This window comes from Lactuca sativa, chromosome 9 (genome assembly GCF_002870075.4).
Source record: "Lactuca sativa cultivar Salinas chromosome 9, Lsat_Salinas_v11, whole genome shotgun sequence".
Lineage (NCBI taxonomy): Eukaryota > Viridiplantae > Streptophyta > Magnoliopsida > Asterales > Asteraceae > Lactuca > Lactuca sativa.
Window position 1 is genome coordinate 129,626,439 of NC_056631.2, and position 14,218 is coordinate 129,640,656.

Consider the following 14,218-nt stretch of genomic DNA (forward strand, 5'->3'; position numbering starts at 1 on the left):
ACCAGTCAAGGAAGCGGTGGGTGAGAGTGGACACCCATTAAGTTGCCATTTTATAGGTAACAACCTTATACCCCTCTTATGGACCGGCTTCGTGAATGACGCCTACTAATGGTAAGACGACTTGCTTTTATACATATATATAAATATTATTAACTCATAATATTATAAAGTATAAGGGTTGAATTTTATCTTTTAATATTCTAAGGGCTTAACATGGAATTAAAGTATTCATTAGAGAAACTTTTCAAATTCCAAAACTTGAGGGCAAGTTTTGAAACTATTTAAAACTCTTGCATTTTCTTAACTTATGAGTTTTAAGTAAAGCTTTAAAACTTTTAATGAAGAGACTCTTGGACATCCATAACTTGAGGACAAGTTATGGAGCCATAAAAACTATTTATATGAAAAGAATCTTCATTTTTTTTGTAACCTAAGGCATATTTATTAGTTTTTAAGATTCATAAATGTGACTTTTCATATAACTTGTGGACAAGTTACAAAAAAAACACATTTTATGAACAACTTTTAGATTAGTTAGGATTGAATACAACTAAAACACAATTTTTTTTCCATTAATCTAAACTAACTCATAAATCAAAGAAACATACACTTTTGGTAATCCATAACTTATGGAGTTAAATGCTTGTTTTATGATGAAACTTTTCATGTTCCATAACTTAAGAGTAAGTTATGGAATTCTTTAAAACATTAACACCAAATATTGTAATTCCATAAAACCTTTGAATCAATTTTTTTAAAACCATTTCATATCCATAACTTATGAAGGTTTAAAAAGACATAAGATCACAACTTTAAAAAAAAGTTTTTGAGCTCCAAAATTTTATGACAAAATTTGTAACTCCTTAAAACATTTAGATCAAACTTTTAAAACTAATAAAATAATCATATCATTTTATCTTTTCCTAAATTTCACCTAATTCAACTCATATAGCAAATGATTCAAATTTTACAAATAATTAGTTTTTCAAAACACAAGTAATTATCTTAAAATTTGACAAACTTCATGTTTTTTTTCTTCTTTTTTTCAACTTTGAAAATCAAACATTTGCATGAACATAACATAAAACAACCCATGGCTCTGATACGACTGTTGGGTTTTAAGCATACTACAACATCCTATGGTGCACATACAACCCTAAATACATTGGATCTATGTTTTCTCTATTATACATGCAAATATGAAGTTTCCAAGATATTACCCTATACTAGGATACAAATATCATATACTTGGGTAATAAAATAAATAGAATACACACCTTATTGTTGTTGCTTAACTCCATGAAGCTTGAGAGCCTAGTGCCCGAAGTGTGAGACCTAAAATGGTTCACACAACATCATGAACACTTGAAATTGTTGGATTAGTGTCTAAGTCCATAACTATTTTGGTATGTACTTGACCCGATGGTGCATGGTCCTTTTGGGTTGCCTTCACCAAAGCAACTTGATTGGAGAAATAAATAAACAGAGAGAGGTTATTATGATTTATTAATATGTTATAAGAATAATATATTAAAGGAGAAATCATATTTGTTTAATTAATATTGGTCAATAATTAATTAAGAATTAATTTTGTGATCAAGTGTAATTAATTAAACAAGAGGGGCTGAATTGTAATTATGTGATAGTTGCAAAATAGGGCAATGGTTATCCTTGTTAAAGGATGGACAAATTCAAGGATAAGGATATCCTTAAAATCGTCCAAGGTCCAAGAGATAGGGTTTTTCAAGGCTTATCTTATGGTTGCTTGATGGGCAAGTAACTAGATAAGGATAAGGATTGAAACCCTAATCCCAAGCCTATATAAAGACCCCTAAGGCCTTAGGATTTTGTACACTTGATCCCTAGAGCATCTAAGGACGAATTCCAACCTCTCTCCCCTCTCTTTATACGTTCTCCACTTGCTTATGGTGTTTGTAAGCCATTAGAGGAGTGACACTTGTGACTCTAAGCCTTCCAAAGTCAATTCAAGGAGGATTAGGATTGTTATTGATATATAACAATCAAGGTATATTCTTAAACCCATTTATATGATTTCCATATGCTAGAATTAGGGTTTATAGTCTTGGATTCAAAGCATGTACAATAGAGAAACCTAGATCCAAGGATTAGGGTTTGTATGAGCACATACGATGTCTTATGACTAAAACCCATCAGTGGTATCAGAGCCTAGCTTGGTTTCAATTGTATTGATGCCTTGTATATCTAAAAATTTCGATTTTTCGTGTTTTGGAGGCTGCACTCGCCGAGTCCATAGTTGAACTCACAGAGTCCAAGGTGACTCGACGAGTCCAAGCTTGACTCGACGAGTCAACTCATCAGATAGAGCTTATGTAACAACCAGAATTTTCGTTTCATTGCTTGTACCCCTTTTCGCGACTCATTTCAATCATCCAATCGCTGTTTCTGATTTCCGTCAATTAATTAAGTCATTAATGTGGATTTTATTTTATGACTTAATGAGCGTGCTAATACCCTTAGAACTCATTCTAAGACCTCGTATTAGTGATCGAAATATTTCTAGAATCAACCATATCGGGTAACGGCAACTTAATCGGGTGCGATCAAAAGCCCCATTTAACGTCGGTATCGGGTACAATTCCGCCGTGTCCCGAACTCAGGACCTACTTAAACATGTTCAAGCTATCATTTGAAGCTTTTTCTTTCTCTCACTACTCTCTCTCTAACTTCTCTCCTAAATCCAAGTTTAAGGGTCCAAAACTCAATTTTAAGGCCTCAAATCTTTAAGGTACCTTCCTAAACTCATTGTATAGCATCTTTGACCTTCAAATTCGAGATTTAATCATGAATTAAGACCTTGTATATGAGTTTACTTCCCTGGAACGAGCTTAGGTAGTAAACTCATAATAAGTGGGTTTTTATGCCTTTAAACCCCTCCTAAACAATTTTGGGACTTAGATATGGCTTAATGACTTTATAGAATGGACCTAGAATGCGTTAATCTATAATTTGGGGACTTTTATATGAGTTTACGGACAAGGATAGTGTTTAAGCCGTAAACTCATGATTAAAGGGTTTTTAAGCCCTTAAACCCTTCCAAAACCTCAACAAGACATGGATATGACTTCTAGAATAATTGCTTTAGCCTTGGAACACTTTAAACATAATTTTTGAGGGATTATTGTGAGTTTACAGCCAAGGCATGTGCTTGGGCCGTAAACTCCTTAAAAATGGGTGTAAATTCAATTTCAAGGTGTTAGAAAGCCATCCAACACCACCAAAAGCCTTGGAATAAATCATAGGACCAACCAAAAATAGTTTAAGGACCTTAAAAACATCAAAACCCCACATTTGAGAGTTTATGGCTATAGAACATCCCCATGGCCGTAAACTCCTAAAAGTGTATCAAATGATGCCCAAAATTCATTTCTAGGCTTGTGGGAATTTTTAGAATCACATGTGATTAATTTTTAGACCTTAAAAACACTTATTCAAGGAGATAAGAGAGTTTACGGCCATAGACCCCATTCTTAGGCCGTAAACTCCCTTAAGTTTTGTATTTGGTGATTTTAATTCAATCCAAGCCTTAGGTAAAATTATTCCAAGCATTTCCAAGTGTCCATACCCATTTCTGACTCATTAAACACCATAAACCACCCCACCATGAGTTTACGGCCGTAAACTCATGGGGAATGGGTGATTTAGACCAAAAACTATTGTATGAGTTTATTTATGGGGAGTAAACTCAAGTTCCAAGTCCCTAGTGCCATTACACGTCCTTAAACGCCACCCGGGTCCCTCCAAACACTCGTACTGGGGTGTTTCCGCGACTACAAGTATTTGTCCCTAAAAAATAATTAATCTAAGTCCTAATTAGATACAAATGTGTATCTTTACGTTATACTTAAGAACCTCGTGCATTTGCAAGCCCCGTACCAACGTTTAGCATCCGAAATTGTCACGTTTCTTGTCCGGTTAGTTCATACCCCTACCCTTTTTCAACTGTTTTCACTGTTTTCAGGGGGGAATACAAGCAAAAGTACAAGGAAATCTTGTACTCCAACTTTTCATTTTCTGTTCAATTGATTTCATTCTGTATGTTCTAATATCAATAACTGTGTTTATTAAATAGTTCGAATTACGAAGTTAGCTTTCAAACTAATCATACATTTTCTTGATAAAATGTTACCATCTAAACTATGTTTCATAATCTACGAATAATTCATACTAATCAACAAACAGAACGAATAACGAAACTATAACTAGGAACAGAACGAATAATGAAACTATAACTATGAACAGAACGAATAACAAAACTATAACTAGGAACAGAACGAATACGAATACGACTACGAATACGAATACGAATACGAATAGTAATAGGGGTAGGATTAGGGAAATGAATACGACTACGAATACGAATACAAATACGAATACGAATACGAATAGTAATAGGAGTAGGATTAGGGAAACGAATACGACTACGAATACGAATACGAACACGAATAAATATAAGAATATGTTAAGAATAAGAACACGAATACGAAGATATGTATCTAAGTATACTTCAAGATAACACAATTAGGATATCAGAATACCTAGTTAATACAATAAGTACGAATGGAAATCAATCAGTATATCGAATTCAATAACTAAAATTACTTTTAGGAAAGTATGGGACTTTCCTGGGAAAACGTTACATAACTAGAAAGGTGTAATAAACTAGATAACTATATATCTTTCACACTTAGTAATAAACAATTAGGAAAGTATGGCACTTTCCTGGGATCATAGTTAAACATAACCAGAACTGTGTAACCTAACAATCAACCAATCTTTTCTTTTAAGAAAATATGGGATTTTCTTGGATAACAAACTTTTCGGTAAACCAAAGGAAACTCGAACATTTTCACAAAACAAACATCTTATGAACTCACCAGTTTTATGCTGATTTTCAAACTGCTTGTATTCTCAGGTCAACATTAGACAGGTACCTAGCGATCCTTTTGGAGAAGACGGAGCGTACAGAAGACTCGTCTCTACTTTTGTTCATATATACTATGTATTACGAATGTACAACTTTACTTTTGAACAAATGTAAACTTTGATATGTAATGTAATGGTTGTTTACATTACTTACTATGTGCATTGGATTTGATACTCAACTTGGAGTCAACCCCGGAAACGTTTCCGCCTTTGGTTTTCGGGGTGTGACAGCTTATCTCGGGATTTCTTGCTGTTTTTGCATTGGGATAGTTACCTTATCATGTTAGATCAATATTAATCCGATTATATGATATATTTGACTATATTTTTGATCTAATTGAAGATATTTATCAATTAATAAGATAATTGTTTCCTTATAAGATAACTGATTAATTATTTTGAGTAAATTGATAAATTGTTTTGCAAGAAATCATAAAATAAATCAAATATGGATAATTATGTGATTAATTGTTAATTTAGTTTATTTGTTATTTGATCCTTGTTGTTATGAAAAGTTTCATATTTTGCCCTTTAGGTTTTATAGTTTAAAGTTGAACCCAAAAGTTTTGTTGTTTTGAAATTTAAATAGTTGAAACCCTAATGTTTTGAAAAAGGTTTCAAAACTTGCCCTCAAGTTTTGGAATTTAAAAGTTGATTAAAAGTTTAATTAGGAATGTTAAATTCTAAAACTCTAGTATTGTTTTGAAAAAGTTCAAATCTCACCCTTATGGTTTTATTAATTAATTAAGGTGTATAATTAAAAGGAAGTTTAATAAATCCATAAAAGTTTAGGTTTACAATTTAATTGAATTAAAAGTATAATTGTTAAATTAGACCACCTAGTATTTTGAAAGTATAAAATACACCCTATACTATATATAACATTAAAAGTCTAACATTATATATATGTATGAGTAAAAGTCAGTCTTACCGTTAGTAGGCCTCATTCACGAAGCTAGTCTATAATGGGTGTTTAAGGAAATTGCCTATAAAATGGCGATTGAATGGGTATCCACTCTTATCCACCGCACTCTTGACTAGTGGAGGGTCGTTAGCCGAACGGGTAGGATAGGACAAAACCTTCCATTATAATTATAATAAAGTATAAAAGTAACTAAATGTTTTCATAAAATTCCCAATCTTAGTTACTTAGGCAAAAGTGAATTGATGCAACTCCATGAAATTACACTTTGTGCCCTTGCGAAGACGTTAGTGGAGCGTGTGTGGTTAACCGGCACACTAAATGGTTCTAAACAAAGGTAGCAAAGGGTGACTCAATATTTGTCATAGTTCGGTGGAGCGTGTGTGGTTTACTGGCACATTGAATAAGTGACTGTAACATGTGAGGGCACCATGTAAGTTTGCATGGTTATTCACACCCGCTTTGTGATCCTCGGCATCCCAGTCACAAACAAGAGGGGCATATCGAGATTTAAACATGCCACTGAAAGTTCAATGAATCTCAAAGGATCTAGGAGTTTTCATAGATTTAAAACTTAAATTCTTTTTCGTTTTTCATGGTGGAAAATAGTGAATCGTCATTCACTTACCTTCAAATGTTCTGCAATTTGGGTTACGACATCCCTCTCCCGAGTTTTAGAATATTGTGTTGGGTCCTAGCCTTAGTATTTCATTTGGGTTATTTACTAAGGACTCAATCAATCAACTAACTTGAATTCGTTTTCTCCTATTTTGTAGATGTCAAAGTTCGACAACTATGGTCTTCTCAAATCCCGTGGAACAAGCGTTCCACATGAAGATGATATTCCACGATTCGATCGAGGAACAAGAAATCATGCTTCACTTCCTCTACCTCCTCCAATTATTATCCCTAACCCACAAGTTCAAAGGCTTGAAAAGTTCAAGATCACTCAAGCCCTTTTGGCAAGTAAACATAAAGAAGGAAAGTCTATGTGTGCACACGTCCTAGGGATGAATTCACACATTGATAGGTTAAGAATGTTGGGATCCGTTGTCTGTGAGGAAATGGTTGTTGATTGGGTTCTTCAGTCACTTCCCAACTCATATAGTGAGTTCGTAAGAGAGTACTATATGATGAACTACGACGTGACCCTTATATATCTCACCTATATGCTTATTGCTGCTGAATCAGCAATGATTTGGCGCAATAGGAAAGCAAAGTTGATTGGTGAATCTGCCTTCGAGACCTCTATGGATATAGACAATGGCAATGAAAGACATGCTATGATAGAAAAGTTTGATCACAAGAGAAATACAATGTCTGAAATAGTTCCATGTCAAGTTCCAAAAGAGTCAATTTGCTTTTATTGCCAAGAGAAAGGGCATTGGAGACAAAGGTGCCCCATTTACCTAAGAGATCTAAGAGATGGGAGAGTCGAAACGTATGGCTCTAATTTAGGTAAAATCCATTGACTAACTCTTTTAAGCTTCATTCTAGATTCTAAATACATAATGTGATTAGATTACAATTGATGTTTTCTAGGATCGAAGAAAAGAAAGGAAGCTTAAGGGAAGAAGTGAGCAGAATCTAACCGTGAAGGAATGGATTTCGATCGCGTTTCTCGAAGATTAGATTCTTGAGCTACTACTTAGAGTTAGAATTAGATTGCTAAGAAAGATGTATTAGCATAAGTTTTTCAATGAGTTGCATTGTAAGGACAAATTTCTCCACAATAAAATAAATTTTGACTTTAAATTTTATTTATTTATCCTTATAATGGCGTGTATGAAAAATTGATGTTAAAATGTTTCTATTATTAGCAATAATGGATTTGGTTCTTATTATGTTATTTATGGAAAGTCGAGAATTTACCAAATAGGGAGAGTTTCTCATCGCCCAAGGTTCAATTGGACAGAAACTTGGAATCATGCAACTTGGTTGCACGATGAATGAGAATTTTCATATTTGGAAATTAGACTAATTCATTGACAAAGTGTCAAGTGAAGGACTAGGAGATTGAGTACACAAAGTTACGTATTGATCAAGTCCACCATAAGAGTAACAAAGATATTCATCATGATTTACTAAAGGCTTAGCAAATATGATTATACTTATAAGATTAAGTGTAATTCTGAATTGATCCAAAAGGTTTAAATCAATAGCATAACGAATAAGAAGAATCAAGTAGGCAGAAATATAAAAGTATCTCCATTCTAAGAAGAAGGGAGAGTAGCTTTTATGCTTTATGATAGGTCTTAATGATTAAGAACCATATCTCAATTGATCCTCTAAGTGAGTCTTGGTACATATGTATGTCCAAGAAGAGGAATCAAAGATTGAAGAAATGGTCAAATCAAGAAGTCAATCATACTTCGTTCCAAAACAAGTCTTAGAGTTAAGATTGTGACAATGAGTGAAAAGTATTAAGAAGGTTTAAAACATTCATTAAATTTTGTAAGTTGTGATGTCTTAGATAAGACAAAGACCAACTAGGACCAATTTATGAAGAGTTTTGATAAAAGCTACACTAACTCTTGAATATTTGTTTGTCAAGAATTGTTTTGACAAGAGAATCTTATATGTCAAAGATTCAGTGGGAGTCTTAATGGTCTTGAAAGGTTTCAAGCACAAATCAAATAAACCTTATTGATCATCACTAGCACACAAGTTGAGGTTTACAACCTATCGTGTTGACATTATTTTGTTTCTATGCTATTCCAATTGAGTTAATTATGCATGTGAGTTCTATGAGTTCTCATTTTGAACGCATAAATGGCAAAGCACCTTAATCGATGAAAGGTACATTGATAGGAAAGGGTGAGCTGCTTAACTACTTGGAAGACATGGTGGGTTGCTGTGCTACCAAAAGGCAAGAAATCAAGATTAAGAAAGTTCGGTCCATATGAGTTTGAATTTGTCGTAAACTTTGGTTTTAACAAATTCACATGGATAGAAACACATACACCATTTAAATCTAAGTGTCATAAGATTTCCTCCTTCATGAAAATGATTGTGAGGAAATTCTTTCACTAAGAAAGATTTTAAGAAGATAGTGATTGTAAAATTGCATTCTCGAATTCGATTATGGTTACGGTATCCCTTTCCATGATTAGAATTGTGAGGTTTGACAATTAGTCTTAATTGTTTAGACATACATATGAACTATCTAAGGCAAAGGTGTATAAGTTCAAGAAGCCTTGATAAAACATTATCAAAGCACTAGGTATTAGAAACATGAACTTAAGAAATTCAATAAGTATTGTTTTTCTGAAAGTTAGGCTATTTCTGAATACATGTCAAAGCTAGTGGGAGCATAAGTGTTATGTTTATAATAATCATCATGATAGTGGAAGCATAAATGTTATGATTGTATGATTATTAAGGCTCGTATTGCAAAGTTCGCAATATTAATTATAGAAAACAAGAGTTATACCTTGCAAAGTAGTAAGGGTTATAAAGTTGTTTTGCTATAATTAAGGGAGAGAATATTATGCTTCATTTCAAATCAAAAGGATTAGGTTGAGAAATGTTAATAAACTTAGTCAAAGGTACATAGTGTGTTCTTAAAATTTCGATTATCATTACGGCATTCCTCTTCACAATTCGAATTTTGAGAACATAGCAAATAAAACATTATGCGTCGTATCCCATACGCTTCAAGTATAGGATCGATTGCAAATGCTTTAATATTTAACCGTTCTAAAATTTGCCAAATGTCAAGTGCATTTAGAGGGAAAAGGGACTAGAATTGGTTTTGACTAAAATAATTAAACAACTATCAAAGGACAATCCAAAGTTGTCATATGCAAATTATGGAAATGTTTCCATATTGGATGGAACCTATCGACATCATTACGAATAGATAAGATTCTATTAAGAATGAGTTGTCATATGGAAAATATGGAAGCGTGTCCATATTGGGAATTGAATATTGAAAATCTATGACTAGATTAGAAACTTTTATGCAAAAGGATGTTCAAAGGAATGTACTTTGAGTGAGAGACATTATATCTAAGGAATTGTCTTGTAACAATCTCCGATAGAAAACTTTGTAATATCATTGGCAATAGTCTTTGTGACTTTGGTACAGTGACATTACAAAAGGATCATTGCATAAAGTGTAAGAATATTCTATAAGTGGCAAGAATTTGATATTCTTTAACTTAAGGTATAGGCCGATTACACATGTTTTTCAAATTAGATGATTTGATCGGAAATATTTTGTGATAAAGGATACCTAAGCAAGAGAAATTTGAGGCACAGCTGGGATCAAACATATCTAATTAAATTTGTTAATAGAGATCCCATAAATCTATGAATTATATAGCAACGTGTAATTGATAATCGATATCTACTAGGCAGAATTCAAATGGATGTGATAAAGGATACCTAACCATTTATTTTTTTGCAACTTGGATCCTTGACTCTGATAATTAATGTTTTTAGAAACTAAAAGGATATTAATTATTAAAGATTAAATATTGAAGATACTAAATTAATTTTGTTAAACTTTTGTAGTTAAATAATCCACTCTCATTATCATAAATTGTCATTTTCTTTGATGGCTTAATAAAACAATAACATTCACTAGATACAACTTCAATGAATGGGTTCATGTCTTAAGAGACAATCTCATGAGAGATATGGAATTATATACACTTAAAGGTCCTAGTCCTAAACTATTTTCTTTGATCAATAAACATGAACACGATACCTAGTAAAGGCATCACTGTGATGCTAAAGATGCTTCTAACATCAAGCTAGGAATAGTTATTCATGACTTCTAGGAAGTCTTGGATAATTTAAACATATATCTGATGATATAACAGGTCAAACAAGATTCCAATAAATATAGTGATATTTTACTTAAAGCTAGTTTAAGTATTTGAATAATGCAAGACTAAAAGAATCCCCTTGTGTGATCAAGGAGGACCATCTTTTATGGACTGAACACCTTTAAGCCCAAGAAATCTAATAATGCTCACATAGATGGATCTTGTTTATTATGTGAAGAAATTGGACACTAGAAAAGGATGTACTCCTATTATTTGGAAAGAAAGTCTGGAAGAGACTAGTAATTCTTGTATCTACCAGCTGAGCACAAGCAAGTTTGAACTACATCTCTCAGAGTCTAGTTTATTGATGCTTAGAATATAAAATACTTGTAATGTAAAAGAATATTTGTTTTGGAACAATGTATGTTTTAATTTAGCATGTCTAAATTTGTGTCTTTGTTATATTATTGAAATGTTTGATAATTTACTCAATCGTTTTTCATTACAATAAAATTAATATACTAAAATGATTAACATCTATTTATGAGACTAGATCTCTTAATAGAGTTATGAAGTAATTATCAACATTTCATAAATGAAATTAAGTTCTATATGTAAACACTTTTGACTTAAACTTGTTTTAAATCAAACTCATTTTTGACATTGTTATCTTTATTATATAAATGGCATTCACATATTCCAACTTCAAGAAATGGATCTTTGAAGGCAAATAATGTATTTTATTTGACATATGTGAACCTTACTTTTTCACTAAGTTATAGAGTAAACAATTAAGGAACAATAGACTTTAGTGTATGACTTCCTTTCTAATGAATGTTTGAGATTAAGCAAAACATATCAAATCAATTTTATTAACAAATATAATAGTTTTAATCACATTTACGTGGTAAAGCATAATTGTGAAATATTTGTTGAAGGTTTCAAAAGTTGAGATACAAACGGATAAGAACCATCTAAGGCCTTATTGATAACAAATGATGAATTAAATCTTACTTTGTATGATTTACTTTCTGATAGGTAGAAATATCCTCCTTTAATCTTTTTAGGATAATACTTCAATCACTATTAATTTCATTTTGAATACAAATACCAACTAATAAGTAGATTAAACACTTTATAGGATTTAATAAGGAAAGGCTTCATCCTTATCTTACTTAATGTTTGATGCATTTGAAGCCAATGTTGGGCTAAAGCTTCTAAAGCCAAAATCTACTAAACACATATTTGTGTAATAATATAAATGTGTCTTAGATAATTATATGAAAACCCACCAAGAATAGGTTTTTTTATTCTTGTGAAAGCTAAGTAAGTAGAAAGCAAGCTTCTGATGAAAAAGAAAGTAGGAGGTACATGGAACTTGAAGCAACTCAAGAACCATAAACTTATGTAGTAATAGTTGAAACTTGTTTTAAGACTCATACTATCATCTGTTGTTGAACTATAGCGATTTAGTTCATGAGACACATACATTTTCCATTCTATGAAATTCTTATCCTTGTCTTTTCAATCTATAGTTGAAGGATGCCTCCGCGTAGGAATCCAAGGCGAAACAACGGTGAGGAAGCACCTATACCACCACCACCTCCACCACCCCAATTTGATGCTGTAATGTTTCAAGCAGCAGTCACCGCAGCGGTGGCAGCTGCCATGTCACAGATCAATAACTCAAGTGCTAATGGCTCAGGATCTGGCACACACCCATCCAACCATGGCGAGAGTCATGGACCACCTCGAGAATGCACCTATAAGGACTTCACTAATGCCAAGCCCCGGATGTTTTATGGTACTGGTGGTGTGATGGCCCTGAGGCAGTGGATTTAAAGGACGGAGGCAGTCTTTGAAATCTGCTCCTGCCCCGAGCACAGCAAGGTCAAATTTGCAACTTTCACCCTTCTCGATAAAGCTTTAACTTGGTGGAATGGCCACGTTAAAGTACTTACCCTAATCGTGGCAAACTCCATAAGCTGGGAGAGCTTGAAGGCCATGATGATGAGAGAATACTGCCCACGGGGAGAAATTCAAAAGCTTGAACACGAACTATGGACTCTCGGAATGGTGGATACCGACATCGCTACTTATACCAACAGATTCTGCGAACTGGCAATCCTTTGTCCAGATATGATTGCTCCCGAGAGCAAGAAGATAGAAAGGTACATCTGGGGACTGACGCCCCAAATGCGATTAAGCGTGTTACCTTCTAAACCTGACACCTTTGAAAGTGCTAAGGAACTGGCACAATCTCTGATCGACTACGGAGGTCATCAGAACTCAACCACTTCTGCACCAGCACCACAGAAAGGACACAACAACAACAACAACAACAACAACAACAACAAAATTGGCAGGAAGAGAGCGTGGATTAAAGGGAAGGGTGGGTCTTCCCAAGAATCCGCAAAGAAACAACTGGTGTCAGTAAATGCTGCCATTGTACCTGCTACAGCCCCTACAAATACCTACCCAACAAAGCCTTATATAGGCAACCTCCCAAAACGCACTAAATGCAATTACCACCACCATGGACCTTGTCGAGATATGCAGTGCGCCAACTGCAGCAGGAAAGGACACACAACCCGTTTCTGCAAAGAACCCGCAAAGCCGATCACTCAAATTCCCGGTGCGGGTGTAGGGAAGGCTTGCTACGGTTGTGGCGAGGTGGGCCACTACAAGAGAAACTGTCCTAAGACAGCAGGCACCGGAGGTGTGGGACGAGTTTTGGCAATAGGCCACGACGAAGCTATAGCTGACCCAACTATAGTTGCTGGTACGTTCCTTCTCGATAATTCATACGCATGCATATTATTCGATGGTGGAGCGGAGAGAAGCTTCGTGAGTCAAAACTTTATTCATTTACTTAAACCTAAACCTAGCAAGTTAAAAAATTCATTCACTGTAGAGATGGCCAATGGAAAAACCGAAAACACAAATTGCATATACATGGGCTGTACGTTAACATTAGACGGCCATTCTTTCCCAATCAATCTCATGCCGGTTCAAATTAAAAGTTTCGACGTCATAGTCGGCATGGATTGGTTGAGTCTCCTTCGCGCCGACATCATGTGCTTTGACAAAGCAGTCCGTCTTAACCTCCCTAACAACGAAACATTAATTATCTACGGCGACAAATCTAGTGCAAACCTTCGCATCATTTCGTGCATCCAAGCTCGAAAGTGCTTGCGGAAGGATTGTCGAGCATTCCTAGCGCACATCGTCGATACAAGTCAAGAACTGAAGGACATCAAGAGCATCTCGGTAGTACGCGACTTTCCCGATATCTTTCCAGAAGAACTACCAGGATTACCACCGCAACGCCAAGTCGAGTTCAGAATCGACTTAATTCCAGGAGCTACCCCAGTAGCGAAGTTGCCTTATCATCTTGCACCAGCAGAGATGCAGGAACTTTCCAGTCAACTTAATGAACTCCTTCACAAAGGATTCATAAGACCAAGTTTCTCACCTTGGGGAGCACCGGTCTTGTTTGTAAAGAAGAAAGACGGATCGTTCCGTATGTGCATCGACTACAGAGAGCTGAACAAAC